General features: G+C 46.7%; 22 non-coding genes and 6 pseudogenes across 22 annotated transcripts; all 28 read left to right on the plus strand.

Moving 5' to 3' along the window:
- Nucleotides 1-12,425: 12,425 nt before the first annotated feature.
- On the plus strand, nucleotides 12,426-12,544 carry LOC149849257 (5S ribosomal RNA). Its single transcript, XR_016426144.1, has one exon. It is a non-coding gene; the product is annotated as a 5S ribosomal RNA (ribosomal RNA).
- Nucleotides 12,545-12,967: 423 nt separating this feature from the next.
- LOC149849258 (5S ribosomal RNA) lies at nucleotides 12,968-13,086 on the plus strand. Its single transcript, XR_016425784.1, has one exon. It is a non-coding gene; the product is annotated as a 5S ribosomal RNA (ribosomal RNA).
- Nucleotides 13,087-13,500: 414 nt separating this feature from the next.
- LOC149849259 (5S ribosomal RNA) lies at nucleotides 13,501-13,619 on the plus strand. Its single transcript, XR_016425906.1, has one exon. It is a non-coding gene; the product is annotated as a 5S ribosomal RNA (ribosomal RNA).
- Nucleotides 13,620-14,042: 423 nt separating this feature from the next.
- Nucleotides 14,043-14,161, plus strand: LOC149849260 (5S ribosomal RNA; annotated as a pseudogene).
- Nucleotides 14,162-14,584: 423 nt separating this feature from the next.
- On the plus strand, nucleotides 14,585-14,703 carry LOC149849261 (5S ribosomal RNA). Its single transcript, XR_016436196.1, has one exon. It is a non-coding gene; the product is annotated as a 5S ribosomal RNA (ribosomal RNA).
- A 424-nt stretch (nucleotides 14,704-15,127) lies between these two features.
- LOC149849262 (5S ribosomal RNA) lies at nucleotides 15,128-15,246 on the plus strand. The gene has a single exon (XR_016435753.1). It is a non-coding gene; the product is annotated as a 5S ribosomal RNA (ribosomal RNA).
- Nucleotides 15,247-15,669: 423 nt separating this feature from the next.
- LOC149849263 (5S ribosomal RNA) lies at nucleotides 15,670-15,788 on the plus strand (annotated as a pseudogene).
- Nucleotides 15,789-16,211: 423 nt separating this feature from the next.
- On the plus strand, nucleotides 16,212-16,330 carry LOC149849264 (5S ribosomal RNA). The gene has a single exon (XR_016426354.1). It is a non-coding gene; the product is annotated as a 5S ribosomal RNA (ribosomal RNA).
- Nucleotides 16,331-16,753: 423 nt separating this feature from the next.
- LOC149849265 (5S ribosomal RNA) lies at nucleotides 16,754-16,872 on the plus strand. The gene has a single exon (XR_016425897.1). It is a non-coding gene; the product is annotated as a 5S ribosomal RNA (ribosomal RNA).
- Nucleotides 16,873-17,296: 424 nt separating this feature from the next.
- On the plus strand, nucleotides 17,297-17,415 carry LOC149849266 (5S ribosomal RNA). The gene has a single exon (XR_016426023.1). It is a non-coding gene; the product is annotated as a 5S ribosomal RNA (ribosomal RNA).
- A 423-nt stretch (nucleotides 17,416-17,838) lies between these two features.
- On the plus strand, nucleotides 17,839-17,957 carry LOC149849267 (5S ribosomal RNA; annotated as a pseudogene).
- Nucleotides 17,958-18,381: 424 nt separating this feature from the next.
- LOC149849268 (5S ribosomal RNA) lies at nucleotides 18,382-18,500 on the plus strand. The gene has a single exon (XR_016426028.1). It is a non-coding gene; the product is annotated as a 5S ribosomal RNA (ribosomal RNA).
- A 423-nt stretch (nucleotides 18,501-18,923) lies between these two features.
- Nucleotides 18,924-19,042, plus strand: LOC149849269 (5S ribosomal RNA; annotated as a pseudogene).
- Nucleotides 19,043-19,464: 422 nt separating this feature from the next.
- LOC149849270 (5S ribosomal RNA) lies at nucleotides 19,465-19,583 on the plus strand. The gene has a single exon (XR_016426363.1). It is a non-coding gene; the product is annotated as a 5S ribosomal RNA (ribosomal RNA).
- Nucleotides 19,584-20,007: 424 nt separating this feature from the next.
- On the plus strand, nucleotides 20,008-20,126 carry LOC149849271 (5S ribosomal RNA). The gene has a single exon (XR_016426339.1). It is a non-coding gene; the product is annotated as a 5S ribosomal RNA (ribosomal RNA).
- A 422-nt stretch (nucleotides 20,127-20,548) lies between these two features.
- LOC149849272 (5S ribosomal RNA) lies at nucleotides 20,549-20,667 on the plus strand. Its single transcript, XR_016425911.1, has one exon. It is a non-coding gene; the product is annotated as a 5S ribosomal RNA (ribosomal RNA).
- Nucleotides 20,668-21,090: 423 nt separating this feature from the next.
- LOC149849273 (5S ribosomal RNA) lies at nucleotides 21,091-21,209 on the plus strand. Its single transcript, XR_016434291.1, has one exon. It is a non-coding gene; the product is annotated as a 5S ribosomal RNA (ribosomal RNA).
- Nucleotides 21,210-21,622: 413 nt separating this feature from the next.
- LOC149849274 (5S ribosomal RNA) lies at nucleotides 21,623-21,741 on the plus strand (annotated as a pseudogene).
- A 424-nt stretch (nucleotides 21,742-22,165) lies between these two features.
- On the plus strand, nucleotides 22,166-22,284 carry LOC149849275 (5S ribosomal RNA). The gene has a single exon (XR_016426113.1). It is a non-coding gene; the product is annotated as a 5S ribosomal RNA (ribosomal RNA).
- Nucleotides 22,285-22,706: 422 nt separating this feature from the next.
- LOC149849276 (5S ribosomal RNA) lies at nucleotides 22,707-22,825 on the plus strand. The gene has a single exon (XR_016425917.1). It is a non-coding gene; the product is annotated as a 5S ribosomal RNA (ribosomal RNA).
- Nucleotides 22,826-23,248: 423 nt separating this feature from the next.
- Nucleotides 23,249-23,367, plus strand: LOC149849277 (5S ribosomal RNA). Its single transcript, XR_016436635.1, has one exon. It is a non-coding gene; the product is annotated as a 5S ribosomal RNA (ribosomal RNA).
- A 413-nt stretch (nucleotides 23,368-23,780) lies between these two features.
- On the plus strand, nucleotides 23,781-23,899 carry LOC149849278 (5S ribosomal RNA). Its single transcript, XR_016427128.1, has one exon. It is a non-coding gene; the product is annotated as a 5S ribosomal RNA (ribosomal RNA).
- Nucleotides 23,900-24,322: 423 nt separating this feature from the next.
- On the plus strand, nucleotides 24,323-24,441 carry LOC149849279 (5S ribosomal RNA). The gene has a single exon (XR_016426202.1). It is a non-coding gene; the product is annotated as a 5S ribosomal RNA (ribosomal RNA).
- Nucleotides 24,442-24,864: 423 nt separating this feature from the next.
- Nucleotides 24,865-24,983, plus strand: LOC149849280 (5S ribosomal RNA; annotated as a pseudogene).
- Nucleotides 24,984-25,405: 422 nt separating this feature from the next.
- On the plus strand, nucleotides 25,406-25,524 carry LOC149849281 (5S ribosomal RNA). The gene has a single exon (XR_016425918.1). It is a non-coding gene; the product is annotated as a 5S ribosomal RNA (ribosomal RNA).
- A 423-nt stretch (nucleotides 25,525-25,947) lies between these two features.
- Nucleotides 25,948-26,066, plus strand: LOC149849282 (5S ribosomal RNA). The gene has a single exon (XR_016436646.1). It is a non-coding gene; the product is annotated as a 5S ribosomal RNA (ribosomal RNA).
- A 422-nt stretch (nucleotides 26,067-26,488) lies between these two features.
- Nucleotides 26,489-26,607, plus strand: LOC149849283 (5S ribosomal RNA). Its single transcript, XR_016425920.1, has one exon. It is a non-coding gene; the product is annotated as a 5S ribosomal RNA (ribosomal RNA).
- A 423-nt stretch (nucleotides 26,608-27,030) lies between these two features.
- LOC149849284 (5S ribosomal RNA) lies at nucleotides 27,031-27,149 on the plus strand. Its single transcript, XR_016436657.1, has one exon. It is a non-coding gene; the product is annotated as a 5S ribosomal RNA (ribosomal RNA).
- The last annotated feature ends 301 nt before the right edge of the window (nucleotides 27,150-27,450 follow it).

Below are 27,450 nucleotides of genomic sequence, written 5' to 3' on the forward strand. Positions count from 1 at the left end.
CCTCAAATGTTCTACATTTTTTTCAAAGTTCTATATCCTTCTGTCTTCTCAAAGTTTATTCTTTCTATATTCCCAAACAAGATAAGGGTTTAATCCTGAAAATTGGACCGCATACCTGGTCCATCTAAATCATAGATCATAAATTCTAAATCTTGTCATATCCCTTCTAAATTCAAGTCTCAGGTTATCTCTTCATAAAATCTTTTATTTCCCCTTCAGGATAAGGGATAATCCTGAAACCCTGACAATCATTCCTGCTTCAATCTCTAAATATCTTAAGAATGTCGGTCTCCTTCCCGACTCTCAGTTGGAAAAACTCGGTGCTCGCACTGGTTATTTTGCTAAAGTTTTAAAATCTAAAGATCAAGTTCAGTCCTCGTACTGGTTGTCTTTCAAAAGTTTTGAACTTAAATCAGGTCATTAAATAAAAAGTCCCAGCTACTTCGCTGGTCGTTAAATGATTAAATGAAAAGTCTCAGCTACTTCGCTGGTCGTTAAATGATTAAATAAAATGTCTCAGCTACTTTGTTGGTCGTTAAATGATTAAAAATGAAAAGTCTCAGCTACTTCGCTGGTCGTTAAATGATTAAATAAAATGTCTCAGCTACTTTGTTGGTCATTAAATGATTAAATGAAATGTCCCAGCTACTTTGCTGGTCGTTAAATGAAATGTCCCAGCTACTTCGCTGGTCGTTAAATGAAATGTCCCAGCTACTTTGCTGGTCGTTAAATGAAATGTCCCAGCTACTTCGCTGGTCGTTAAATGATTAAATAAAATATCCCAGCTACTTCGCTGGTCGTTAAATGAAATGTCCCAGCTACTTCGCTGGTCATTAAATGAAATGTCCCAGCTACTTCGCTGGTCGCTAAATGATTAAATGAAATGTTCCAACTCCTTTGTTGGTCGTTAAATGAAATGTTCCAACTCCTTCATTGGTCGTTAAATGAAATGTCCCAGCTACTTCGTTGGTCATTAAATGAAAGGTTACAGCTACTTTGCTGGTCGTTAAATGAAAGGTCTCAGTTTTTACTGGTCATTAAATGAAATGTTCCAGCTCCTTCGCTGGTCGTTAAATAAAAGGTCCCAGTTTTTACTGGTTGTTAAATGAAAGGTTTCAGCTCTTTCGCTGGTCGTTAAATGAAAGGTTCTAGTTTTACTGGTCAGAATGTCTAAAAAGCATAGATCGCAACTAAAGGTCACATCAAAATCTATATTGAGTGATTATTTCACAAAGAATTCTCGAAAAACTTTGCCAATTTGCTAAAAATATCTGTTGATTCCAATAAATCTTACTGCACAAAAGAATTACCTCAGATTACCTCTAGTATTTTTTTCAAAAAGGTGAAACTTTTTGCGAAAAAGAGGTAAAATTCAAATCTTTTCCTATTGATCAACTAAAAGGATGTAAGAAATATCCTCGGTATGATTGTCGAAAGAAATATTCGATGACATTGAAAAGCCGGAAGCGAATTGATATCGATCATAGCTATGGCGCGTGTTTAAAGACGATTTTCTGGCAATTAGGCAGTGGAAATATTCTGAGCAACAAAAAGAATCCACTCATTCATGTCTCCTCATCCACTTAGAGCTGCAATCAAATATCTGCAAAAGGGATCTCTCAATTGTCGTCAAGATGAAGGCGAATATGCGAGCAGACCCCCGGGGCCAAAGAAGATTTGGATCATCTACCGAGATAAAGGAGTTTGTGAAGGATCCTTCCAGGGAAAGTTCAAATCACCGTCAAGATGAAGGCGAGTGTGATGAACCTACTGACAAACCCTAAATGATATTTGATTTATGCTATCATCAATAGACCTTTTGAGCCAATATCATCAATAGAATCCCTGAGATAAAAGAAGGATCAAAACATCTCCAAGATAAAGGAGTTTGTGACGTACCCTTCCCTGAAAAAGAGAGAAAAGTCAGAACATCTCCAAAATGAAGGATGATGTAAAAAGCCCGAAAAAGTTCAATGACTCAAAAAGAGTGCAAAAAAAGATTATCATGAGAAAAACACTCAGATATCAAACTGTCTAAATTGCCAGAAGTCATCTTTTCTCATGCAAAATTCTTTTATCAATGTCTTTTCACTATTTGCTTTTATAAAATTGAGAATATTTCTTCTCTTCTCATATCAGGGAAATGGATAGCTTCCTTGAAGAAAATCATCGACGCTAAAAATTTTGAATTTGACTATTAAAACCAAGAAATTAGCCTCGTTGGAGGAAATACTCTAGGTAAAAGAGAGAATATCTTTTCACACATGTGCACATTTTCAAGCGTTGAAGTCAACTATAAATTTATCTTATTGGCAAAATTTTCTAGATATTCTAAGAATGAAATAAATATTCAATATCCATTTTGATACAACCTAGAGTTGTTTACATTTTCCGTCTTTCGCTTTGTCGAGAGACTCGCCTTCTCCTTGATAAAAGGATTGCCTTCTCCGTCTTTCGCTTTGTCGAGAGACTCACCTTCTCCTTGATTAAAGGATTGCCTTCTCCATCTTTTGCGTTGTCAAAAGATTTGCCTTTCTCCTTGATTAAAGGATTGCCTTCTCCGTCTTTCGCTTTATCGAGAGACTTGCCTTCTCCTTGATAAAAGGATTGCCTTCTCCGTCTTTTGCTTTGTCGAGAAACTCGCCTTCTCCTTGATTAAAGGATTGCCTTCTCCGTCTTTTGCATTGTCAAAAGATTTGCCTTCTCCTTGCTAAAAGGATTGCCATCTTCATCGCCATCTTCATATTTTGCTTTCACCTTCTCCTGCCAAAAGGGTCGCCCTCTTCCATCTTTCGCCTTATCAAGAGATTCGTCTCCTTGATAAGAGGTTCGCCTTATTCATCTTTTACCCTATCAAAAGATTCGCCTCCTGTTACCTTATTCATCGTTCATTTTGTCTCACATCTTCTCATTTTTCCATCTCTCACATTCCCAGAAGAGTTGCCTCATTCAGCTGAAGTATCTCTCCTGTCTCATCACGGTTTTGAGAAATCCGTATGGTTGTTCCCACTAAGGTTAAGGGTCAAAACCTGTATTTTCCTCGAGAGGTCATTAAATTCAAAAGCTATTTCAGTCTCAACCGTGAGACGCCCAAGATCACCCCTTTTTCAAAGCTTTAGGGAACTCCATCTTCCTTCTTTCGCAAAACTCCTTCCGGATTTGTTCGTCCAAACTCCAAAGGTCCCATCATGGTTTCTTCATTCGAATATTCCATTTGGTCGTCCCCTTCAGGTTAAGGGTTGAGCCTGAACCTCGCCCATCGAGGTATCTTCCTTTTTCAGGTTTGGGTTAAACATGAGTCTCGTTCTGACAAGGTTTCTCGTTTTAACGATGTGTTTTCTTCCAAGTCCCATCATGGTTCTTCCCATCGAGGAACCCATACTTTGTATATCCCTCCAGGACAGGATCCTACTCGAGCTTCATCTCATGAGGCATTTCCCAAAAATGTCCTATCGAGGTCCACTCACATTCCTTTCCCCATCCAAATTATCTTGATATATCTTCATCCCATCCAGGTTAAGGGATAAACCTGAGTCATTCCAAAAAGTTGATCTTATCTCACCCATGAGACTTGATCAAAACTCTTATCTTATCATTTCGGGATCTTCAAAGTCCCATCACAATTTCCTCGTTTTTGTTATCCAGTTATATCATTGTTCGAGGATTTCGTCTCCCCAAGGCCATTCAGGATAAGGTTTTAAGCCTGAAATCATCTCTTTTCCAAATAAATTCTTCCACACCCGGTTCAGATCTGCTGACTGGGGCATTTTTTTCAAAATTTGGAGTGTTTTCTTTGCCACTAATCTCGACTTTCAACCGGCTTAGTAGCAAAGGGGGGCATCTGTGAACATCCCAAATTTTTCAAAATCTTTTAAATGTTCCCTTTTTGTCCCTGATTTCATTTTCGGAGCAATTGAGTCGCTTTTAAATCTAAATTCCAGTTCATTTCTCAAGTTTTACTGAAATCAAATTCATCTTATATATCTGACTCGATTTCGGATCTGGATCCATTGTCAAGATCCAAATCTGAGCCTCATTGTCCAAATTTTAAATAAGAACTACAGAAAATACCAAAAATAGTTTTTAAATAGCTCGGACAGTCCATCCGACATCCATGTGAATTTATCACATTGTATTTCTCGATTCGAGTTTCAAAACTCAAACATTTTCTTAAAACTCGGGTCCAAACCCATTTTCTTCCAAAATTGCTCAGAAAACCTTTCCTTTGTAAATATTTTTGAAATTATTTTTATTTTTTTAATTTCATTCCAAAAAAATGCAGAAAATGTCAAGAAAAAAATAAAAAAATAAAGAAAATGGGAAAAGAAGAAACACAAAAATAACCTTTTGAAAACACCTTTTTGAAAATCAAGTTTTATGAAAACATTTTTTTTAAGCAAAAAATTGTTAAAAACCCTTTTTTTTTATTCCGAAAATAAAAGGGGCCCCTTTTCATAAATTTGCTTCTTAGGGTTTCTTTGGAAACCCTTCATAAAAAAAAAAAAGAGGGTGGCGCCTCTTTTCGCAAACCCTCACTCTCGCCTCTCTCTCCCTCTCTCACCGAAACCCTCTTCCTCAAAACCCTCCATTACGCCCTCTTGCTTCCCAAGATGATTGACCATTCGATCATCTTCCGTCTTCTTCAACCCTCAATCACTAACAGACGCTCTCTCTCGATTCTTCTCTTTACACTTATAAAAAGAGGCATCCATTGCCTCATTTGGGCATCTGTTTCCACCCTCCCCCCTTCTTCTCCTTCACGGTCTACTTTCGACAGGAAGCATCCTTCCACCATTCGCCTTCCGATCGCCTCCCTCCTTCCTCCTTTAGGATTTCTGCAAAACCCAGGTAAAGAATCCCTTCTTTCTCTTCCCTCTTTTATAGATTTCTTTGGAGTTTAACGTATATTCAGAATCAGACTTTTCTTGTTTTCAATGTCTCTATGCCATTCTTAATCTCCATTTTTTTTTCTGTAGATCTTAGATTTCTGATTAAATCCCTTTCCTTATATGTTGATGATCGATGATGCCTCTCAATGGCATCATCGATCCATCTAAATTTCACTTTCATCTCTGTATTTGTTTTACTATTTTCATTTATTTTTCTTTGTTTTATTTTCTGTTTTCCCCATTAAAATGCACCCTCAAGTTGCAATTGGGGTGCTTACAACATCATCAGTCCCTCTTGTGCAACAGCAAAAAAGAATTTCCTAATTCCGAAATTCATTTTCTTCTGCTCTGCGATTCATTTTATTAGATTTCCTTAGTTTATGTAAGGATTTATATGTATTCTAACATTATTCTTCTATTCTACCGTGATCTGCATCTTTCCTTTTTTTTCTTTTATAGACTATCATTTTTTTTTATTACCCATGCACACTCTGATTTTCCTGTAAAAATCAGATTAATCGTTTGCATCATGATCATTTCCTTGGGTTATTTGATTTTCTATCTTCATCAATGATTCTGTATTTTACATTTTAGAAATTGGTTGTGTCTTGCGTGATTCCACAACACAAGAATAACTTCACCAGCAAGAGCTCATGGATCCTTTGTTATATTGAAATGTACCATTGCTAAATCATTGCCTTGCCAGACCTGGTAAAACATGCAGCAGGGTATCACGATCTTACCTTTGGGATTTTCATGGTGGAGATAAGAGCTGATATGTTATCTTATTATAAGGACACCACAGGGTCTACAGCATCTCACAATCGATGATGAAGACTGGAAAGGATCAGTTATTGATTCGTTTCGGTTGTCAAAATCGATTATATAATTCTCCCACTGTTGATGTTCGTAATGGTGAAATAGAATTTGTCCATTTTCTTTTTATGCTGGTGGTATTTTAACATGATAAAGTGTGTTGGAGATTGTCACTTTGTTCAGTGTTGGCATTGGCTTTAGGAGTTCTTTATTTCAGTCCGTATAGAAAATTACTCTCTTGTTTATTTTCTGTGGGGTCTGTGGGCTCCATGGCCTGCACTTCACCAGCAATGGTTATAAAAGTGGGATTAGTCGAAATCCTTCATCTAGGCTACTTGTGGCGAATATAGGAACCATGTTCACTGTGGATCCTGCTGTAAGAAGTAATGTATTGTTTCAAAGTGTGGTAAGAACAGGACCATACATGAAAGGGCTCTACTGTGACAATAGACGAATCTCCAGGTAGATGGCTCAAGGTGTTGCCCTCTAAAGAATAAAAGTACTGGACCCAGTTATGCTAAAGGTAAAAGGGTGATTTGTCATAATTTGATGTTCTTGATATGCAAACAGTTTTGTCTACAAATGCTCAATATAGTAATTCAGCAAATGTTAGATCTGTTCTTACATATAACCTTGGTATTTGTTTATTTTGGCAGATGTTTCTCCATTTTTTAATATGTTTGTTGTTTCCATTCATTTTCTTTTCTTAAAAAGGTAAGTCTGCATCTCATAGAATTCTTCTAGCCTCCTGCATTGACGCCATAGCAGGCTAATTCAAATCCACGCCATTGGAATCCCGTAAAGATACCACTGAAAAAGAGGTGTAACAGCTGCATGCTCTCGATAGGACTATCCTTTGCGTGCTTTGCTCCACCCTGTGCATCCCAATGGCTACTGCGGTTGATCCTATGAGATTCCATAAGTATCAATGTCCTGTCCTTCTTCCCTTGAATAGCGTTTCAGTCCCTTCAGCAGGAAATGTAGAAAATTCTATTGGATAGTGATTTGCTTGATGCAGCAGTCAAATTCCATGTCAAAACAGGTTATAAGCACTCATCTGCATGTTAGTTAAAAGTCTTATTATGATAGCTTTTTATTAGTTAGAAGTCTGTAATTCTCTCATTACATCTCACTGTGTTGCCAAAATTCATTCCCCTCTTTAGTACCCTTGTTATATCACTTACCCATCACAACCCCCAGCATATTGCACCCATCACACTTATTTCATGCAATGCTAACCATCTTCCTTCATTCTGCATATTGATAAAAATCGCAGTAACATAACAAGTCATAGGAATATTAGCATTCTCCATAGCTTAGGTAATCGCTGTGAATTATGCTAAGCATTTAAAAGTTTTGTGTAAACTTGATTTCTACCATTCATATCATAAGTCTTCTCGGTAAGACAGATGATAATATCTACAAAATATTTTTCTCTTTTTGTAGTTTTGTATATTCTAGTGGTATCTGTCATATCTTTCAGCTTTGTAGAGGCTTTGTAACATAATTGCATGATTAAACATGTCTTCTCTGAGGATGAAAGGTATATTTTGTATGACGAAGGAAATCTGTCCAGCCATGAACCTGTAGGCCTCAACAACCCCCATATACGCTGACAAGTGAGAAGGTTTTGATGGGTTCAAATCAGGTTTGCAGAACAAATAGATACAATCCAGCTCCAGTTTACCAGTAGAGGCTAACTTTGATATTTCAGGAAGTTCATTACTCATGGTCTTGATCATAATATTTGCTACAGAAAATGCCATTTTCATTTGCTATTCTTTCTATATAAATCTGGTTTTTATCAGTAGGTGACAGGTCATGACACAAGGGTAAGTAAATCTGTGTTCTTTCAATTGTGTTTAGCAAGCTTAGCAATCCACATTCACTATAATATACCTTGTTTTTACCTCTTTCTTTACATTATGAAGCATCATTTTAGAATTTCCCTGTATTTTATAAAGCCATTCCCTGTTAAAACCTATGATCTTAGGTGCATCTCATGTACAAATCATTAAACACCCCTTCCACCTACGTTATACCCTGCGTGCACCTTCACATACAGCAGCTCTTGACACTGCTGTAACCTTCCATAGAGTTACAGCAGTGCCAATGCACTGCTGTCAATGCTTTCCTTTGTACCCATAGCAGTGCCTGGCACTGCTGTGGTTTGTCTTTCAAAACCCCACGGTAAATATCCAACATTATTCCAACCCCTGCAGTCATCACCCCATCTCATTGCATTCCATTTTTTTTCTTTTCCTGTATATAGTGGCATCTGACTCACATGCTTCTACTTTTGTGGCACCTGCCTTGCTTTGCATCCATGATTGGGCCATGCCGCTGGAGTTATCCATAATCAAGATCATCTCAAGAGTACAGTGAAGCTGCATGGTGAGGGCTCAGATGGTCAGCAATAGCACCAACACGGCAGCCACACCCGATGCATCTGTTATGGGTTGAATTTTCTGGGGATATTTCCGATAATACTAAAACAAGGATAAATTTTGGGGAAAAGTTGAAGTTGTCAGAGAATCAATGTATCAAAGGAATGGAGCAATACGTCGGCGTGAGTAGTTTTTTTGTTTTTTGTTAATAGTTGAGCATGTTTTGCTTATATGACTTGAGGTTTTTCACTTGATTTATCCTATGCTAATGAAAGACCTCATTTTTTTTTACATTGTTATCTTTTAATTGCATCTTATTGTCATATTTGTTAATAAAGTTGAAATGGTTGAGATTTTCCCAAAATAAGTTATGATTCCATTCTTTCATTTTATTTATAAAGCCCTCGGCATGCTAGCATCTTCAAATATTTGTTACATTTGTTAATAATGATTTCATGCTTTACTGTTATATCTTCTTGCCCACCCCACTTCTTATTAGGCATTTGGGCCAGTTTGAGACACTAATATCTCAATCTAGGTAAAAGCTAAAGGATCCTAGCTGAGTCAGATTGAGACATTATCATATCTCATCCCCATTTCTGCTAAAGGATTCCAATCGGGTTGTCAAGCCTATTACTGGTTTAAACTTAACTCGGGTGCATAGCAGGGGGGAGAGAAAGAGAGAGATTATCCCTCCAAGCATGAGAGTTATGAAAATCTTAATTGTCATCATGGTTGTCAAGGTTTACTTTTATATGTTTACACAGATCCGCAAGGGCTGGTTTTATTTCAATTCATCTGGTGCTGGCAGTCTGTTTCTTCTTATATAGTAGACCCTTCATAACCTGCTCTCATATGCTTACCTTTTCGTGGAATTCTGAATGCTGATAAAAGCATAACTCTAGGTCCTACAGCGAGGAGGCTGAATTTTTCCAGAGTTTCTGTGGGTTAAATCAGGGTTCATTATTTCTCAATTCACTCTTACGTGCCAGTAAGAATACATAGGTTTGTAGCCTGAAACCTCAGCTAGGAATGATTGAAAGTGACATCATAACATAAGTTTGTACCAGTGAGGCCTTGTGCAGAATATGCATATACAATATATATATATACAATATATATATATATATATATATATATATATATATATATATATATATATATATATATATATATATATATATATATATATATATATTTAGGTTTCATATCCTATAGATCGTTAATTTTGTCTTCATATGCATCTATATATGTCCTCTCACAGCAAATTCATTTAGCTTCAGTTCAAAGCCTAACCTTTCTCTTTTAGGTTAGATTGTTTTACTTTGCAGCTAACCCTATTCCTGCAGGAAATGTCATTTAGCTTAAAGGTTACAATTTCAAACTCAATTCAAGTTGTAATAATCAAATCATAAATTTTATACTTCCAGCCTTAGATTAGAATGAATGAGCATACCATTTGTTTCATTATTTTTCCTTTGTTTTTCAAAAATTTCACAAATGGGCACACGAATGGCATGCGCACCATTCTAATAGGAGGTGATTAAATCGTAAGTTGATGATTTACATCAATGGTCATAGTCAGGATGTGAACAAAACTTAGGACTTTCATCTTTTATGGAATAACATTGGATCCACACTGGATCTCTCTTTTCAAAATCATCATATTTTCAAATATTTCTTTCTTTTATTAGAGTTTAACTTAAAATTGGCTCAAAATATATATCAATGGTCATAGTCAGGATATATTAAGAGTTAATTTCATTTTAAACTCTATAAAAGCACCAAAATATGTTTTATTCTTCACCTGAATTTAAATATAGATTGTTATATAATACATTCAATGACCATAGTCAAGGATGTATTATATTTTCGATCTTATTTCAATTCATGTAAAGAATGAAATATGGTTTTTCAAATTCCAATTTCAAAATTCTTTAAATTCATTCATCATTTATGATAGAATTGCATCATATTTTCAAAATTCTTTTTCATAAATCCCAGTGATTTCCTTCAGATATCTTCTTCACTTCTCAAATTAATTTTCAACTCTTGTAAATTCAAATATCATTTTCAGATTCTAACTTTAAATTCGAAGTCCAATTTGACTTTGAAATTCATTTGTATATCCAAAATTCAAATTCTAATTCAAATCAAATTTCAAAGTTCAATTTAACTCTAAAATTCCTGATTCATCTTCTGATTCCCAATTCAAAATCCAATTTTGAAATTCATTCATATACTCAAAATTCAATTTTCAAATCAAATTCCAAATTCATTGTCGAGATTCAAATTCAAATTCAAATTCAAATTCAATTCAATATCTCAAAATTCCATTTTCAAAGTTCAATTTAACTTTGAAATTCCTGATTCATATTCTGATTTCAAATTCAAAATCAAGTTTATCTTCTTGTCTTCAAAATCCAAGTTTTGAGATTGATTCCAAATTCAAGTCTTTTTCTAAGTTTTAAATTTAATCTGGGTTTTCAAAATCCAAGATCCATCTTCAAAAGTCTCATTTGGACTTTCAGAATCCAAATCCAAAGTTAGATCTTAATCTCAACTTGGATCCAGATTTCCAAGTACAATATTCACTTTTTGGATCTCATGCTTCAGATCCACAATCAATTTAGGATCCAGAATCCAGTTTCATTTCACATCTCAGACTTCACATCCAAATCCATTTTAGGATCCATAATTCAATTCCACTTTGGATCTCAGACTTCAGATCCAAATTCCATTTAGGATTCAGAACTCAATTCCATCTTAGGATCCAGACTTTGAATTCACATTCCATCCTGAACTCCAACTTTCAAATCAATCCCATTTTCTCGATTCTATTTAAGACTTCCCAAATCTTTTTTCATATTTCAAACTTCAAAGCCAGAGTTCAACTCCATTGCAGATATTCATTTCCTTTCCAAAATCCAAGTTTTAAATTCAAAAAGTCAAAGTCTCTGACTTTGAAACTTCATTTCAGCTTTAAAATCATTCTCTCTCATAAATCAAGATTTATTCTTCCAACTCTAAATTACTTCAAAAACTTAGAACTTCTCTGATCCATCTCAAGTTCTAAGTTAGATTCAACCATTTCTTCACTCCATTATCAAGTTCATCTCAAGAACACTAGGGAATTTTTCAAAACATTTTCAAAAGAGCATACATCCTTGCATTTCACAAGCATGATTCTTTGTGCATCTAGATTTAGAATAAATTCTTAGATAATACTTAGGCAAAGTAAAAAGGCATAAATTCGATCATTGGTTCGATTACCCCTGGTAAAGGCGCCAGGAACAGTCGAACCTGGTACCGACGAGCGAATCCCGTCTCTCCATTTTTTTCCCGTAAATTTTCAAAACGGAGGCGAGTAATTTTCTACATATTTTTCAAATCAAGGTCAAGTGAGACCCCGCAAAAGAGTTCCTCTTCTCTCTTCTTTTCTTTTCTCTTCTCTCTTCTTTTTCTGTCTTTTATTTTTCTTCCTTCAAAAAGGAGGAAAATAGAGGCTAGAAAAGGAAAAGAGAAGGAAGAGAGAGAAACCACAAGAGATGAAAAATTTTGCGATGATCACACTTGTCCAGCTGAAAAAAAAATGTAAATAGTATCTCCATTCAATATGGTTGCATGAACAAAGTATGTAAAAATCTTCAACTTTATGATATCTAAACCTTTCTTTAATTTTTGTTTCAATATTCATGTCATAAAATGAGTCATTCACTTTCTCATCATGGGTTGCTACAACTTCATTGTAACGTTCATAGCATTTTCCTGCATGCTCACCCTCATCCACCACCAATGCCCAAACCTCTTCTCTAATACTTGCACATCTGTTATTTTTATACATTTGCTGAATCACTATGCATGTGCATAGTATGTCATTCATCACACAGTAAACAAACTGTGTAAATGCACATTTTATCATTCATTCAAGGCAAAATTTTGAATGTCTTTTCATATATAGGTTCTCATTCATTCTAGATGTTCTGTATATATATAAAGATAGATATTGTAACACCCCAGATTTCCAAAACAAAGCTAAGTTAAAATTTTTTTGAATTTTTTTTTTCTTTACAGCGGAACTTTAAAAAGCTTTTAGCAACGGAATCAGAACGCCGATGTCGGAATTCGGCGATTTTCGTGGCCACGGAAAGCTCGTTCCGCTGGATACGACGTGGCGAACAGACGAAGTCGGTTCGGGACCGTTTCGGAGGCCGTTTAAGCTCGTTTCGGGCGTTTTTCAGGGCTGTTTCTATGACGGCTAGTCGGTTCGTGCGTTGCGGCCCCCACGGCTCCTGCATGAGGCATAAGAGCATTTTTTCGCACAACATGTAACGGGTGCGATCATACCAGCACTAAAGCACCGAATCTCATTAGAACTTTGAAGTTAAGCGTGCTAGGGCGAGAGTACTACTGGGATGGGTGACCTCCTGGGAAGTCCTCGTGTTGCACTCTCTTTTTGCCTTCGGCGCTTTTTTGTCGTCAGCACCAACCTCCGACCTTCTTTTCACTTCCCGCAACACACGGTATCTGATCCATCGAGGTCTTCTGCTTCCCTTTAACCCTCGCCTTGCGCACCGCAGTGCCGGCACCCGACACGAGCCGCGGCGTGCGACAAACGCAGCAGTTCCGGCTCGCCGGACCGTAACTTGGCACGCCGATGTCGGAATTCGGCTATTTTCGTGGCCACAGAAAGCTCGTTTCGCTGGCTACGACATGTCGAACTGACAAAGTCGGTTCGGGACCGTTTCGCAGGCCGTTTAAGCTCGTTTCGGGTGTTTTTCGGGGCCGTTTCTATGACGGCTAGTCGGTTCGTGCGTTGCTGCCCCCACGGCTCCCGCGTGAGGCATAAGAGCATTTTTTCGCGAAACATGTAACGGGTGCGATCATACCAACACTAAAGCACCGAATCCCATCAGAACTTCGAAGTTAAGCGTGTTTGAACGAGAGTAGTACTGGGATGGGTGACCTCCTGGGAAGTCCTCGTGTTGCACTCTCTTTTTGCCTTCGGCGCTTTTTTGTCATCGGCACCAACCTCCGACCTTCTTTTCACTTTCCGCAACACACCGTATCTGATCCATCGAGGTCTTCTGCTTCTCTTTCACCCTCGCCATGCGCGCCGCAGCGCCGGCACCCGACACGAGCCGCGGCGTGCGACAAAGGCAGCAGTTCTGGCTCGCCGGACCGTAACTTGGCACGCCGATGTCGGAATTCGGCGATTTTCGTGGCCACGGAAAGCTCGTTCCGCTGGCTACGACGTGGCGAACTGACGAAGTCGGATCGGGACCGTTTCGGAGGCCGTTTAAGCTCGTTTCGAGCGTTTTTCAGGGCCGTTTCTATGACGGCTAGTCGGTTCGTTCGTTGCGGCTCCCGCATGAGGCATAAGAGCATTTTTTCGTGCAACATGTAACGGGTGTGATCATACCAGCACTAAAGCACCGAATCCCATTAGAACTTTGAAGTTAAGCGTGCTAGGGCGAGAGTAGTAATGGGATGGGTGACCTCCTGGGAAGTCCTCGTGTTGCACTCTCTTTTTGCCTTCGGCGCTTTTTTGTCGTCGGCACCAACCTCCGACCTTCTTTTTACTTCCCGCAACACACCGTATCTGATCCATCGAGGTCTTCTGCTTCCCTTTAACCCTCGCCTTGCGCGCCGCAGTGCCGGCACCCGACACGAGCCGCGGCGTGTGACAAACGCAGCAGTTCCGGCTCGCCGGACCGTAACTTGGCACGCTGATGTCGGAATTCGGCTATTTTCGTGGCCACAGAAAGCTCGTTTCGCTGGCTACGACGTGTCGAACAGACAAAGTCGGTTCGGGACCGTTTCGGAGGCCGTTTAAGCTCGTTTTGGGTGTTTTTCGGGGCCGTTTCTATGACGGCTAGTCGGTTCGTGCGTTGCAGCCCCCACGGCTCCCGCGTGAGGCATAAGAGCATTTTTTCGCGAAACATGTAACGGGTGCGATCATACCAACACTAAAGCACCGAATCCCATCAGAACTCCGAAGTTAAGCGTGTTTGAACGAGAGTAGTACTGGGATGGGTGACCTCCTGGGAAGTCCTCGTGTTGCACTATCTTTTTGCCTTCGGCGCTTTTTTGTCATCGGCACCAACCTCCGACCTTCTTTTCACTTTCCGCAACACACCGTATCTGATCCATCGAGGTCTTCTGCTTCTCTTTCACCCTCGCCTTGCGCGCCGCAGCGCCGGCACCCGACACGAGCCGCGGCGTGCGACAAAGGGAGCAGTTCTGGCTCGCCGGACCGTAACTTGGCACGCCGATGTCGGAATTCGGCGATTTTCGTGGCCACGGAAAGCTCGTTCCGCTGGCTACGACGTGGCGAACAGACAAAGTCAGTTCGGGACCGTTTCGGAAGCCGTTTAAGCTCATTTCGAGTGTTTTTCGGGGCCGTTTCTATAACGGCTAGTCGGTTCGTGCGTTGCAGCCGCCACGGCTCCCGCGTGAGCCATAAGAGCATTTTTTCGCGAAACATGTAACGTGTGCGATCATACCAGCACTAAAGCACTGGATCCCATCAGAACTCCGAAGTTAAGCGTGTTTGGGCGAGAGTAGTACTGGGATGGGTGACCTCTTGGGAAGTTCTCGTGCTGCACTCTCTTTTTGCCTTCGGCGGTTTTTTGTCGTCGGCACCAACCTCCGACCTTCTTTTCACTTCCCGCAACACACCGTATCTGATATATCGAGGTCTTCTGCTTCCCTTTCACCCTCGCCTTGCGCGCCGCAGCGCCGGCACCCGACACGAACTGCGGTGTTAGACAAACGCAGCAGTTCCGGCTCGCCGGACTGTAACTTGGCACGCCGATGTCGGAATTCGGCGATTTTCGTGGCCACGGAAAGCTCGTTCCGCTGGCTACGACATGGCGAACAGACAAAGTCGGTTCGGGACCGTTTCGGAAGCCGTTTAAGCTTGTTTCGGGCGTTTTTCGGGGTCGTTTCTATGACGGCAAGTCGGTTCGTGCGTTGCAGCCCCCACGGCTCCCGCGTGAGGCATAAGAGCATTTTTTTCGCAAAACATGTAACGGGTGCGATCATACCAGCACAAAAGCACCGGATCCCATCAGAATTTCGAAGTTAAGCGTGCTTGGGCGAGAGTAGTACTGGGATGGGTGACCTCCTGGGAAGTCCTCGTGTTGCACTCTCTTTTTGCCTTCGGCGCTTTTTTGTCGTCGGCACCAACCTCCGACCTTCTTTTCACTTCCCGCAACACACCGTATCTGATTCATCGAGGTCTTCTGCTTCCCTTTCACCCTCGCCTTGCGCGCCGCAGCGCCGGCACCCGACACGAGCCGCGGCGTGCGACAAACGTAGCAGTTCTGGCTCGCCGGACCGTAAGTTGGCACGCCGATGTCGGAATTCGGCTATTTTCGTGGCCACGGAAAGCTCGTTCCGCTGGTTACGACGTGTCGAACTGACAAAGTCGGTTCGAGACCGTTTCGGAGGCCGTTTAAGCTCGTTTCGGGTGTTTTTCGGGGCCGTTTCTATGACGGCTAGTCGGTTCGTGCGTTGCAGCCCCCCCGGCTCCCGCGTGAGGCATAAGAGCATTTTTTCGCGAAACATGTAACGGGTGCGATCATACCAGCACTAAAGCACTGAATCCCATCAGAACTCCGAAGTTAAGCGTGTTTGGGCGAGAGTAGTACTGGGATGGGTGACCTCCTGGGAAGTTCTCGTGCTTTACTCTCTTTTTGCCTTCGGCGCTTTTTTGTCGTCGGCACCAACCTCCAACCTTCTTTTCACTTCCCGCAACACACTGTATCTGATTCATCGAGGTCTTCTGCTTCCTTTTCACTCTCGCCTTGCGCGCCGCAGCGCCGGCACCCGACACGAGCCGCGGCGTGCGACAAACACAGCACTTCCGACTCGCCGGACCGTAACTTGGCACGCCGATGTCGGAATTCGGCGATTTTCGTGGCCACGGAAAGCTCGTTCCGCTGGCTACGACGTGGCGAACAGACAAAGTCGGTTCGGGACCGTTTCGGAGGCCGTTTAAGCTCATTTCGGGTGTTTTTCAGGGCCGTTTCTATGACGGCTAGTCGGTTCGTGCGTTGCGGCCCCCACGGCTCCTGCATGAGGCATAAGAGCATTTTTTCGCGAAACATGTAACGGGTATGATCATACCAACACTAAAGCACTGGATCCCATCAGAACTCCGAAGTTAAGCGTGTTTGGGCGAGAGTAGTACTGAGATGGGTGACCTCCTAGGAAGTCCTCGTGTTGCACTCTCTTTTTGCCTTCGGCGCTTTTTTGTCGTCGGCACCAACCTCCGACCTTCTTTTCACTTCCGACAACACACCGTATCTGATCCATCGAGGTATTCTGCTTCCATTTCACCCTCGCCTTGCGCGCCGCAGAGACGGCACCCGACACGAGCCGCAGCGTGCGACAAACGCAGTAGTTCCGGCTCGCCGGGTCGTAAGTTAACACGCCGATGTCGGAATTCGGCGATTTTCGTGGCCACGGAAAGCTCGTTCCGCTGGCTACGACATGGCGAACTGACAAAGTCGGTTCGGTACCGTTTCGGAAGCCGTTTAAGCTCGTTTTGGGCATTTTTCGGGGTCGTTTCTATGACGGCTAGTCGGTTCGTGCGTTGCAGCCGCCACGGCTCCCGCGTGAGGCATAAGAGCATTTTTTCGCGCAACATATAACGGGTGCGATCATACCAGCACTAAATCACTGGATCCCATCAGAACTCCGAAGTTAAGCGTGCTTGGGTGAGAGTAGTATTTGGATGGGTGACCTCCTGGGAAGTCCTCGTGTTGCACTCTCTTTTTGCCTTCGGTGCTTTTTTGTCGTCGGCACCAACCTCCGACCTTCTTTTCACTTCCCGCAACACACCGTATCTGATCCATCGAGGTCTTCTGCTTCCTTTTCACCCTCGCCTTGCGCGCTGCAGCGCCGGCACCCGACACGAACCGCGGTGTTAGACAAACACAGCAGTTTCGGCTCGCCGGACCGTAACTTGGCACGCCAATGTCGGAATTCGGCGATTTTCGTGGCCACGGAAAGCTCGTTCCGCTGGCTACGACGTGGCGAACACACGAAATCAGTTCGGGACCGTTTCGGAAGCCGCTTAAGCTCGTTTCGGGCGTATTTCAGGGTCATTTCTATGACGGCTAGTCGGTTCGTGCGTTGCAGCCCCCACGGCTCCCGCGTGAGGCATAAGAGCATTTTTTTCGCGAAACATGTAACGGGTGCGATCATACCAGCACTAAAGCACTGGATCCCATCAGAACTCCGAAGTAAAGCGTGTTTGGGCAAGAGTAGTACTGGGATGGGTGACCTCTTGGGAAGTCCTCGTGTTGCACTCTCTTTTTGCCTTCGGCGCTTTTTTGTCGTCGGCACCAACCTCTGACCTTCTTTTCACTTCCCGCAACACACCGTATCTGATCCATCGAGGTCTTCTACTTCCCTTTCACCCTCGCCTTGCGCGCCGCATCGCCGGCACCCGACACGAGCCGCGGCGTGCGACAAACGCAGCAGTTCCGGCTCGCCGGACCATAACTTGGCACGCCGATGTCGGAATTCGGCGATTTTCGTGGCCACAGAAAGCTCGTTCCACTGGCTACGACGTGTCGAACTGTCAAAGTCGGTTCGGGATCGTTTCGGAGGCCGTTTAAGCTCGTTTCGAATGTTTTTCAGGGCCGTTTCTATGACGGCTAGTCGCTTCATGCGTTGCAGCCCCCACGGCTCCTGCGTGAGGCATAAGAGCATTTTTTCGCGAAACATGTAACAGGTGCGATCAAACCAACATTAAAGCACAGGATTCCATCAGAACTCCGAAGTTAAGCGTGCTTGGGTGAGAGTAGTATTGGGATGGGTGACCTCCTGGGAAGTCCTCGTGTTGCACTCTCTTTTTGCCTTCGGCGCTTTTTTGTCGTCGGCACCAACCTCCGACCTTCTTTTCACTTCCCGCAACACACCGTATCTGATCCATCGAGGTCTTCTGCTTCCTTTTCACCCTCGCCTTGCGCGCCGCAGCGCCGGCACCCGACACGAACCGCGGTGTTAGACAAACGCAGCAGTTCCGGCTCCCCGGACCGTAACTTGGCACGCCGATGTCAGAATTCAGCGATTTTCGTGGCCACGGAAAGCTCGTTCCGCTGGCTACGACATGGCGAGCAGACTAAGTCGGTTCGGGACCGTTTCGGAGGCCGTTTAAGCTCGTTTCGGGCGTTTTTCGGGGTCGTTTCTATGACGGCTAGTCGGTTCGTGCGTTGCAGCCCCCACGGCTCCCGCGTGAGGCATAAGAGCATTTTTTTCGCGCAACATGTAACGGGTGCGATCATACCAGCACTAAAGCACTGGATCCCATCAGAACTCTGAAGTTAAGCGTGCTTGGACGAGAGTAGTACTGGGATGGGTGACCTTCTGGGAAGTCCTCGTGTTGCACTATCTTTTTGCCTTCGGCGCTTTTTTGTCGTCGGCACCAACCTCCGACCTTCTTTTCACTTCCCGCAACACACCGTATCTGATCTATCGAGGTCTTCTGCTTCTTTTTCACCGTCGCCTTGCGCGCCGCAGCGCCGGCACCCGACACGAGCCGCGGCGTGCGACAAACGCAGCAGTTCCGGCTCGCCAGACCGTAACTTGGCACGCCGATGTCGGAATTCGGCTATTTTCGTGGCCACAGAAAGCTCGTTTCGCTGGCTACGACGTGTCGAACAGACAAAGTCGGTTCGGGACCGTTTCGGAGGCCGTTTAAGCTCGTTTTGGGTGTTTTTCGGGGCCGTTTCTATGACGGCTAGTCGGTTCGTGCGTTGCAGCCCCCACGGCTCCCGCGTGAGGCATAAGAGCATTTTTTCGCGAAACATGTAACGGGTGCGATCATACCAACACTAAAGCACCGAATCCCATCAGAACTCCGAAGTTAAGCGTGTTTGAACGAGAGTAGTACTGGGATGGGTGACCTCCTGGGAAGTCCTCGTGTTGCACTATCTTTTTGCCTTCGGCGCTTTTTTGTCATCGGCACCAACCTCCGACCTTCTTTTCACTTTCCGCAACACACCGTATCTGATCCATCGAGGTCTTCTGCTTCTCTTTCACCCTCGCCTTGCGCGCCGCAGCGCCGGCACCCGACACGAGCCGCGGCGTGCGACAAAGGGAGCAGTTCTGGCTCGCCGGACCGTAACTTGGCACGCCGATGTCGAAATTCGGCGATTTTCGTGGCCACGGAAAGCTCGTTCCGCTGGCTACGACATGGCGAACTGACAAAGTCGGTTCGGTACCGTTTCGGAAGCCGTTTAAGCTCGTTTTGGGCATTTTTCGCGGTCGTTTCTATGACGCCTAGTCGGTTCGTGCGTTGCAGCCGCCACGGCTCCCGCGTGAGGCATAAGAGCATTTTTCGCGCAACATGTAACGGGTGCGATCATACTAGCACTAAAGCACCGGATCCCATCAGAACTTTGAAGTTAAGCGTGCTTGGGTGAGAGTAGTATTGGGATGGGTGACCTTATGGGAAGTTCTCGTGTTGCACTCTCTTTTTGCCTTCGGCGCTTTTTTGTCGTCGGCACCAACCTCCGACCTTCTTTTCACTTTCCGTAACACACTGTATCTGATCCATCGGGGTCTTCTGCTTTCTTTTCACCCTCGCCTTGCGCGCCGCAGCGCCGGCGCCCGACACGAACCGCGGTGTTAGACAAACACAGCAGTTTCGGCTCGCCGGACCGTAACTTGGCACGCCGATATCGGAATTCGGCGATTTTCGTGGCCACGGAAAGCTCGCTCCGCTGACTACGACGTGGCGAATAGACGAAGTCGGTTCGCGACCGTTTCGGAAGCCGTTTAAGATCGTTTCGGGCATTTTTCGAGGTCATTTCTATGACGGCTAGTCGGTTCGTGCGTTGCAGCTCCCACGGCTCCCGCGTGAGGCATAAGAGCATTTTTTTCGCGCAACATGTAACGGGTGCGATCATACCAGCACTAAAGCACCGGATCCCATTAGAACTCCGAAGTTGAGCGTGCTTAGGTGAGAGTAGTACTGGGATGGGTGACCTCCTGGGAAGTCCTCGTGTTGCACTCTCTTTTTGCCTTCGGCGCTTTTTTGTCGTCGGCACCAACCTCCGACCTTCTTTTCACTTCCCGCAACACACCGTATCTGATCTATCGAGGTCTTCTGCTTCCCTTTCACCCTCGCCTTGCGCGCCGCAGCGCCGGCACCCGACACGAGCAGCGGCGTGCGACAAACGCAGCAGTTCCGGCTCGCCGGACCGTAACTTAGCACGCCGATGTTGGAATTCGGCGATTTTCGTGGCCACAGAAAGCTCGTTTCGCTGGCTACGACGTGTCGAACTGACAAAGTCGGTTCGGGACCGTTTCGGAGGCCGTTTAAGCTCGTTTCGGGTGTTTTTAGGGCCGTTTCTATGACGGCTAGTCGGTTCGTGCGTTGCAGCCCCCACGACTCCCGCGTGAGGCATAAGCGCATTTTTTCGCGAAACATGTAACGGGAGCGATCATACCAGCACTAAAGCATTGGATCCCATCAGAACTCCGAAGTTAAGCGTGTTTGGGCGAGAGTAGTACTGAGATGGGTGACCTCCTGGGAAGTTCTCGTGTTGCACTCTCTTTTTGCCTTCTGCGCTTTTTTGTCGTCGGCACCAACCTCTGACCTTCTTTTCACTTCCCGCAACACACTGTATCTGATCCATCGAGGTCTTCTGCTTCCCTTTCACCCTCGCCTTGCGCGCCGCAGCGCCGGCACACGACACGAGCCGCGGCATGCGACAAACGCAGCAGTTCCGGCTCGCCGGACCGTAACTTAGCACGCTAATGTGGGAATTCGGCAATTTTCGTGGCCACAGAAAGCTCGTTCCGCTGGCTACGACATGGCGAACAGACGAAGTCGGTTCGGGACTGTTTCGGAAGCCGTTCAAGCTCGTTTGGTGCATTTTTCGGGGCCGTTTCTATGACGCTAGTCGGTTCGTGCGTTGCAGCCCCCACGGCTCCCGCGTGAGGCATAAGAGCATTTTTTTCGCGCAACATGTAACAGGTGCGATCATACCAGCACTAAAGCACCGGATCCCATCAGAACTCCGAAATTAAGCGTGCTTGGGCGAGAGTAGTACTGGGATGGGTGACCTCCTGGGAAGTCCTCGTGTTGCACTCTCTTTTTTCCTTCGGCGCTTTTTTGTCGTCGGCACCAACCTCCGACCTTCTTTTCACTTCCCGCAACACACCGTATCTGATCCATCGAGGTCTTCTGCTTCACTTTCACCCTCGCCTTGCGCGCCGCAGCGCCGGCAACCGACACGATCCGCGGCGTTAGACAAACACAGCAGTTCCGGCTCGCCGGACAGTAACTTGGCACGCCGATGTCGGAATTCGGCGATTTTCGTGGCCACGGAAAGCTCGTTCCACTGGCTACGACGTGGCGAACGGACAAAGTCGGTTCGGGACCGTTTCGGAAGCCGTTTATACTGCTTTCGGGCGTTTTCGGGGCCGTTTCTATGACGGCTAGTCGGTTCGTGCGTTGCGGCTCCCGCGTGAGGCATTAGAGCATTTTTTCGCGCAACATGTAACAGGTGCGATCATACCAGCACTAAAGCAGCGGATCCCATCAGCACTCCGAAGTTAATCTTGCTTGGGCGTGAGTAGTACTGGGATGGGTGACCTCCTGGGAAGTCCTCGTGTTGCACTCTCTTTTTGCCTTCGGCGCTTTTTTGTCGTCGGCACCAACCTCCGACCTTCTTTTCACTTCCCGCAACACACCGTATCTGATCCATCGAGGTCTTCAGCTTCTTTTTCACCGTCGCCTTGCGTTTCGCAGCGCCGGCACCCGACACGAGCCGCGGCGTGCGACAAACGCAGCAGTTCCGGCTCGCCGAATCTTAACTTGGAACGCCGATGTCGGAATTCGGCGATTTTCGTGGCCACGGAAAGCTCGTTCCGCTGGCTACGACGTAGAGAACAGACGAAGTCGGTTCGGGACTGTTTCGGAGGCCGTTTAAGTTCGTTTCGGACGTTTTTTGGGGCCGTTTCTATGACGGCTAGTCGGTTCGTGCGTTGCGGCCCCCACGGCTCCCGCGTGAGGCATAAGAGCATTTTTTTCGCGCAACATATAACGGGTGCGATCATACCAGCACTAAAGCACCGGATCTCATTAGAACTCCGAAGTAAAGCGTGCTTGGGCGAGAGTAGTACTGGGATGGGTGACCTTCTGGGAAGTCCTCGTGTTGAACTCTCTTTTTGCCTTCGGCACTTTTTTGTCGTCGGCACCAACCTCCGACCTTCTTTTCACTTCCCGCAACACACCGTATCTGATCCATCGAGGTCTTCAGCTTCTTTTTCACCCTCGCCTTGCGCGCCGCAGCGCCGGCACCCGACACGAGCCGCGGCGTGCGACAAACGCAGCAGTTCCGGCTCGCCGGACCGTAACTTAGCACGCCGATGTTGGAATTCGGCGATTTTCGTGGCCACAGAAAGCTCGTTTCGCTGGCTACGACGTGTCGAACTGACAAAGTCGGTTCGGGACCATTTCGGAGGCCGTTTAAGCCCGTTTCGGGTGTTTTTAGGGCCGTTTCTATGACGACTAGTCGGTTCGTGCGTTGCAGCCCCCACGACTCCCGCGTGAGGCATAAGCGCATTTTTTCGCGAAACATGTAACGGGAGCGATCATACCAGCACTAAAGCATTGGATCCCATCAGAACTCCGAAGTTAAGCGTGTTTGGGCGAGAGTAGTACTGAGATGGGTGACCTCCTGGGAAGTTCTCGTGTTGCACTCTCTTTTTGCCTTCTGCGCTTTTTTGTCGTCGGCACCAACCTCTGACCTTCTTTTCACTTCCCGCAACACACTGTATCTGATCCATCGAGGTCTTTTGCTTCCCTTTCACCCTCGACTTGCGCGCCGCAGCGCCGGCACACGACACGAGCCGCGGCATGCGACAAACGCAGCAGTTCCGGCTCGCCGGACCATAACTTAGCACGCCGATGTGGGAATTCGGCAATTTTTGTGGCCACAGAAAGCTCGTTCCGCTGGCTACGACATGGCGAACAGACGAAGTCGGTTCGGGACTGTTTCGGAAGCCGTTCAGGCTCGTTTGGTGCATTTTTCGAGGCCGTTTCTATGACGCTAGTCGGTTCGTGCGTTGCAGCCCCCACGGCTCCCGCGTGAGGCATAAGAGCATTTTTTTCGCGCAACATGTAACAGGTGCGATCATACCAGCACTAAAGCACCGGATCCCATCAGAACTCCGAAATTAAGCGTGCTTGGGCGAGAGTAGTACTGGGATGGGCGACCTCCTGGGAAGTCCTCGTGTTGCACTCTCTTTTTTCCTTTGGCGCTTTTTTGTCGTCGGCACCAACCTCCGACCTTCTTTTCACTTCCCGCAACACACCGTATCTGATCCATCGAGTTCTTCTGCTTCCCTTTCACCCTCGCCTTGCGCGCGGCAGCGCCGGCAACCGACACGATCCGCGGCGTTAGACAAACACAGCAGTTCTGGCTCGCCGGACAGTAACTTGGCACGCCGATGTCGGAATTCGGCGATTTTCGTGGCCACGAAAAGCTCGTTCCACTGGCTACGACGTGGCGAATGGACAAAGTCGGTTCGGGACCGTTTCGGAAGCCGTTTAAACTCCTTTCGGGCGTTTTCGGGGCCGTTTCTATGACGGCTAGTCGGTTCGTGCGTTGCGGCTCCCGCGTGAGGCATTAGAGCATTTTTTCGCGCAACATGTAACAGGTGCGATCATACCAGCACTAAAGCACCGGATCCCATCAGAACTCCGAAGTTAAGCGTGCTTGGGCGTGAGTAGTACTGGGATGGGTGACCTCCTGGGAAGTCCTCGTGTTGCACTCTCTTTTTGCCTTCGGCGCTTTTTTGTCATCGGCACCAACCTCCGACCTTCTTTTCACTTCCCGCAACACACCGTATCTGATCCATCGAGGTCTTCTGCTTCTTTTTCACCGTCGCCTTGCGCGCCGCAGCGCCGGCACCCGACATGAGCCGCGGCGTGCGACAAACGCAGCAGTTCCGGCTCGCCCGACCGTAACTTGGCACGCCGATGTCGGAATTCGGCGATTTTCGTGGCCACGGAAAGCTCGTTCCGCTGGCTACGACATGGCGAACAGACAAAGTCGGTTCGGGACCGTTTCGAAAGCCGTTTAAGTTCGTTTCGGGCGTTTTGCGGGGCCGTTTCTATGACGGCTAGTCGGTTCGTGCGTTGCAGCCCCCACGGGTCCCGCGTGAGGCATAAGAGCATTTTTTCGCGCAACATGTAACGGGTGCGATTATACCAGCACTAAAGCACTGGATCCCATCAGAACTCTGAAGTTAAGCGTGCTTGGGTGAGAGTAGTATTGGGATGGGTGACCTCCTGGGAAGTCCTCGTGTTGCACTCTCTTTTTGCCTTCGGCGCTTTTTTGTCGTCGGCACCAACTTCCGACCTTCTTTTCACTTTCCGTAACACACCGTATCTGATCCATCGAGGTATTCTGCTTCCATTTCACCCTCGCCTTGCGCGCCGCAGAGACGGCACCCGACACGAGCCGCAGCGTGCGACAAACGCAGTAGTTCCGGCTCGCCGGGCCGTAATTTAACACGCCGATGTCGGAATTCGGCGATTTTCGTGGCCACGGAAAGCTCGTTCCGCTGGCTACGACATGGCGAACTGACAAAGTCGGTTTGGTACCGTTTCGGAAGCCGTTTAAGCTCGTTTTGGGCATTTTTCGAGGTCGTTTCTATGACGGCTAGTCGGTTTGTCCGTTGCAGCCGCCACGGCTCCCGCGTGAGGCATAAGAGCATTTTTTCGCGCAACATATAACGGGTGCGATCATACCAGCACTAAATCACTGGATCCCATCAGAACTCCGAAGTTAAGCGTGCTTGGGTGAGAGTAGTATTGGGATGGGTGACCTCCTGGGAAGTCCTCGTGTTGAACTCTCTTTTTGCCTTCGGCACTTTTTTGTCGTCGGCACCAACCTCCGACCTTTTTTTCACTTCCCGCAACACACCGTATCTGATCCATCGAGGTCTTCAGCTTCTTTTTCACCCTCGCCTTGCGCGCCGCAGCGCCGGCACCCGACACGAGCCGCGGCGTGCGACAAACGCAGCAGTTCCGGCTCGCCGGACCGTAACTTAGCACGCCGATGTTGGAATTCGGCGATTTTCGTGGCCACAGAAAGCTCGTTTCGCTGGCTACGACGTGTCGAACTGACAAAGTCGGTTCGGGACCATTTCGGAGGCCGTTTAAGCCCGTTTCGGGTGTTTTTAGGGCCGTTTCTATGACGACTAGTCGGTTCGTGCGTTGCAGCCCCCACGACTCCCGCGTGAGGCATAAGCGCATTTTTTCGCGAAACATGTAACGGGAGCGATCATACCAGCACTAAAGCATTGGATCCCATCAGAACTCCGAAGTTAAGCGTGTTTGGGCGAGAGTAGTACTGAGATGGGTGACCTCCTGGGAAGTTCTCGTGTTGCACTCTCTTTTTGCCTTCTGCGCTTTTTTGTCGTCGGCACCAACCTCTGACCTTCTTTTCACTTCCCGCAACACACTGTATCTGATCCATCGAGGTCTTTTGCTTCCCTTTCACCCTCGACTTGCGCGCCGCAGCGCCGGCACACGACACGAGCCGCGGCATGCGACAAACGCAGCAGTTCCGGCTCGCCGGACCATAACTTAGCACGCCGATGTGGGAATTCGGCAATTTTTGTGGCCACAGAAAGCTCGTTCCGCTGGCTACGACATGGCGAACAGACGAAGTCGGTTCGGGACTGTTTCGGAAGCCGTTCAGGCTCGTTTGGTGCATTTTTCGAGGCCGTTTCTATGACGCTAGTCGGTTCGTGCGTTGCAGCCCCCACGGCTCCCGCGTGAGGCATAAGAGCATTTTTTTCGCGCAACATGTAACAGGTGCGATCATACCAGCACTAAAGCACCGGATCCCATCAGAACTCCGAAATTAAGCGTGCTTGGGCGAGAGTAGTACTGGGATGGGCGACCTCCTGGGAAGTCCTCGTGTTGCACTCTCTTTTTGCCTTCGGCACTTTTTTGTCGTCGGCACCAACCTCCGACCTTCTTTTCACTTCCCGCAACACACCGTATCTGATCCATCGAGGTCTTCAGCTTCTTTTTCACCCTCGCCTTGCGCGCCGCAGCGCCGGCACCCGACACGAGCCGCGGCGTGCGACAAACGCAGCAGTTCCGGCTCGCCGGACCGTAACTTAGCACGCCGATGTTGGAATTCGGCGATTTTCGTGGCCACAGAAAGCTCGTTTCGCTGGCTACGACGTGTCGAACTGACAAAGTCGGTTCGGGACCATTTCGGAGGCCGTTTAAGCCCGTTTCGGGTGTTTTTAGGGCCGTTTCTATGACGACTAGTCGGTTCGTGCGTTGCAGCCCCCACGACTCCCGCGTGAGGCATAAGCGCATTTTTTCGCGAAACATGTAACGGGAGCGATCATACCAGCACTAAAGCATTGGATCCCATCAGAACTCCGAAGTTAAGCGTGTTTGGGCGAGAGTAGTACTGAGATGGGTGACCTCCTGGGAAGTTCTCGTGTTGCACTCTCTTTTTGCCTTCTGCGCTTTTTTGTCGTCGGCACCAACCTCTGACCTTCTTTTCACTTCCCGCAACACACTGTATCTGATCCATCGAGGTCTTTTGCTTCCCTTTCACCCTCGACTTGCGCGCCGCAGCGCCGGCACACGACACGAGCCGCGGCATGCGACAAACGCAGCAGTTCCGGCTCGCCGGACCATAACTTAGCACGCCGATGTGGGAATTCGGCAATTTTTGTGGCCACAGAAAGCTCGTTCCGCTGGCTACGACATGGCGAACAGACGAAGTCGGTTCGGGACTGTTTCGGAAGCCGTTCAGGCTCGTTTGGTGCATTTTTCGAGGCCGTTTCTATGACGCTAGTCGGTTCGTGCGTTGCAGCCCCCACGGCTCCCGCGTGAGGCATAAGAGCATTTTTTTCGCGCAACATGTAACAGGTGCGATCATACCAGCACTAAAGCACCGGATCCCATCAGAACTCCGAAATTAAGCGTGCTTGGGCGAGAGTAGTACTGGGATGGGCGACCTCCTGGGAAGTCCTCGTGTTGCACTCTCTTTTTTCCTTTGGCGCTTTTTTGTCGTCGGCACCAACCTCCGACCTTCTTTTCACTTCCCGCAACACACCGTATCTGATCCATCGAGTTCTTCTGCTTCCCTTTCACCCTCGCCTTGCGCGCGGCAGCGCCGGCAACCGACACGATCCGCGGCGTTAGACAAACACAGCAGTTCTGGCTCGCCGGACAGTAACTTGGCACGCCGATGTCGGAATTCGGCGATTTTCGTGGCCACGGAAAGCTCGTTCCACTGGCTACGACGTGGCGAATGGACAAAGTCGGTTCGGGACCGTTTCGGAAG

Source organism: Nuphar pumila, chromosome 1, assembly GCF_984573655.1.
Source record: "Nuphar pumila chromosome 1, dmNupPumi1.hap1.1, whole genome shotgun sequence".
Classification (NCBI taxonomy): domain Eukaryota; kingdom Viridiplantae; phylum Streptophyta; class Magnoliopsida; order Nymphaeales; family Nymphaeaceae; genus Nuphar; species Nuphar pumila.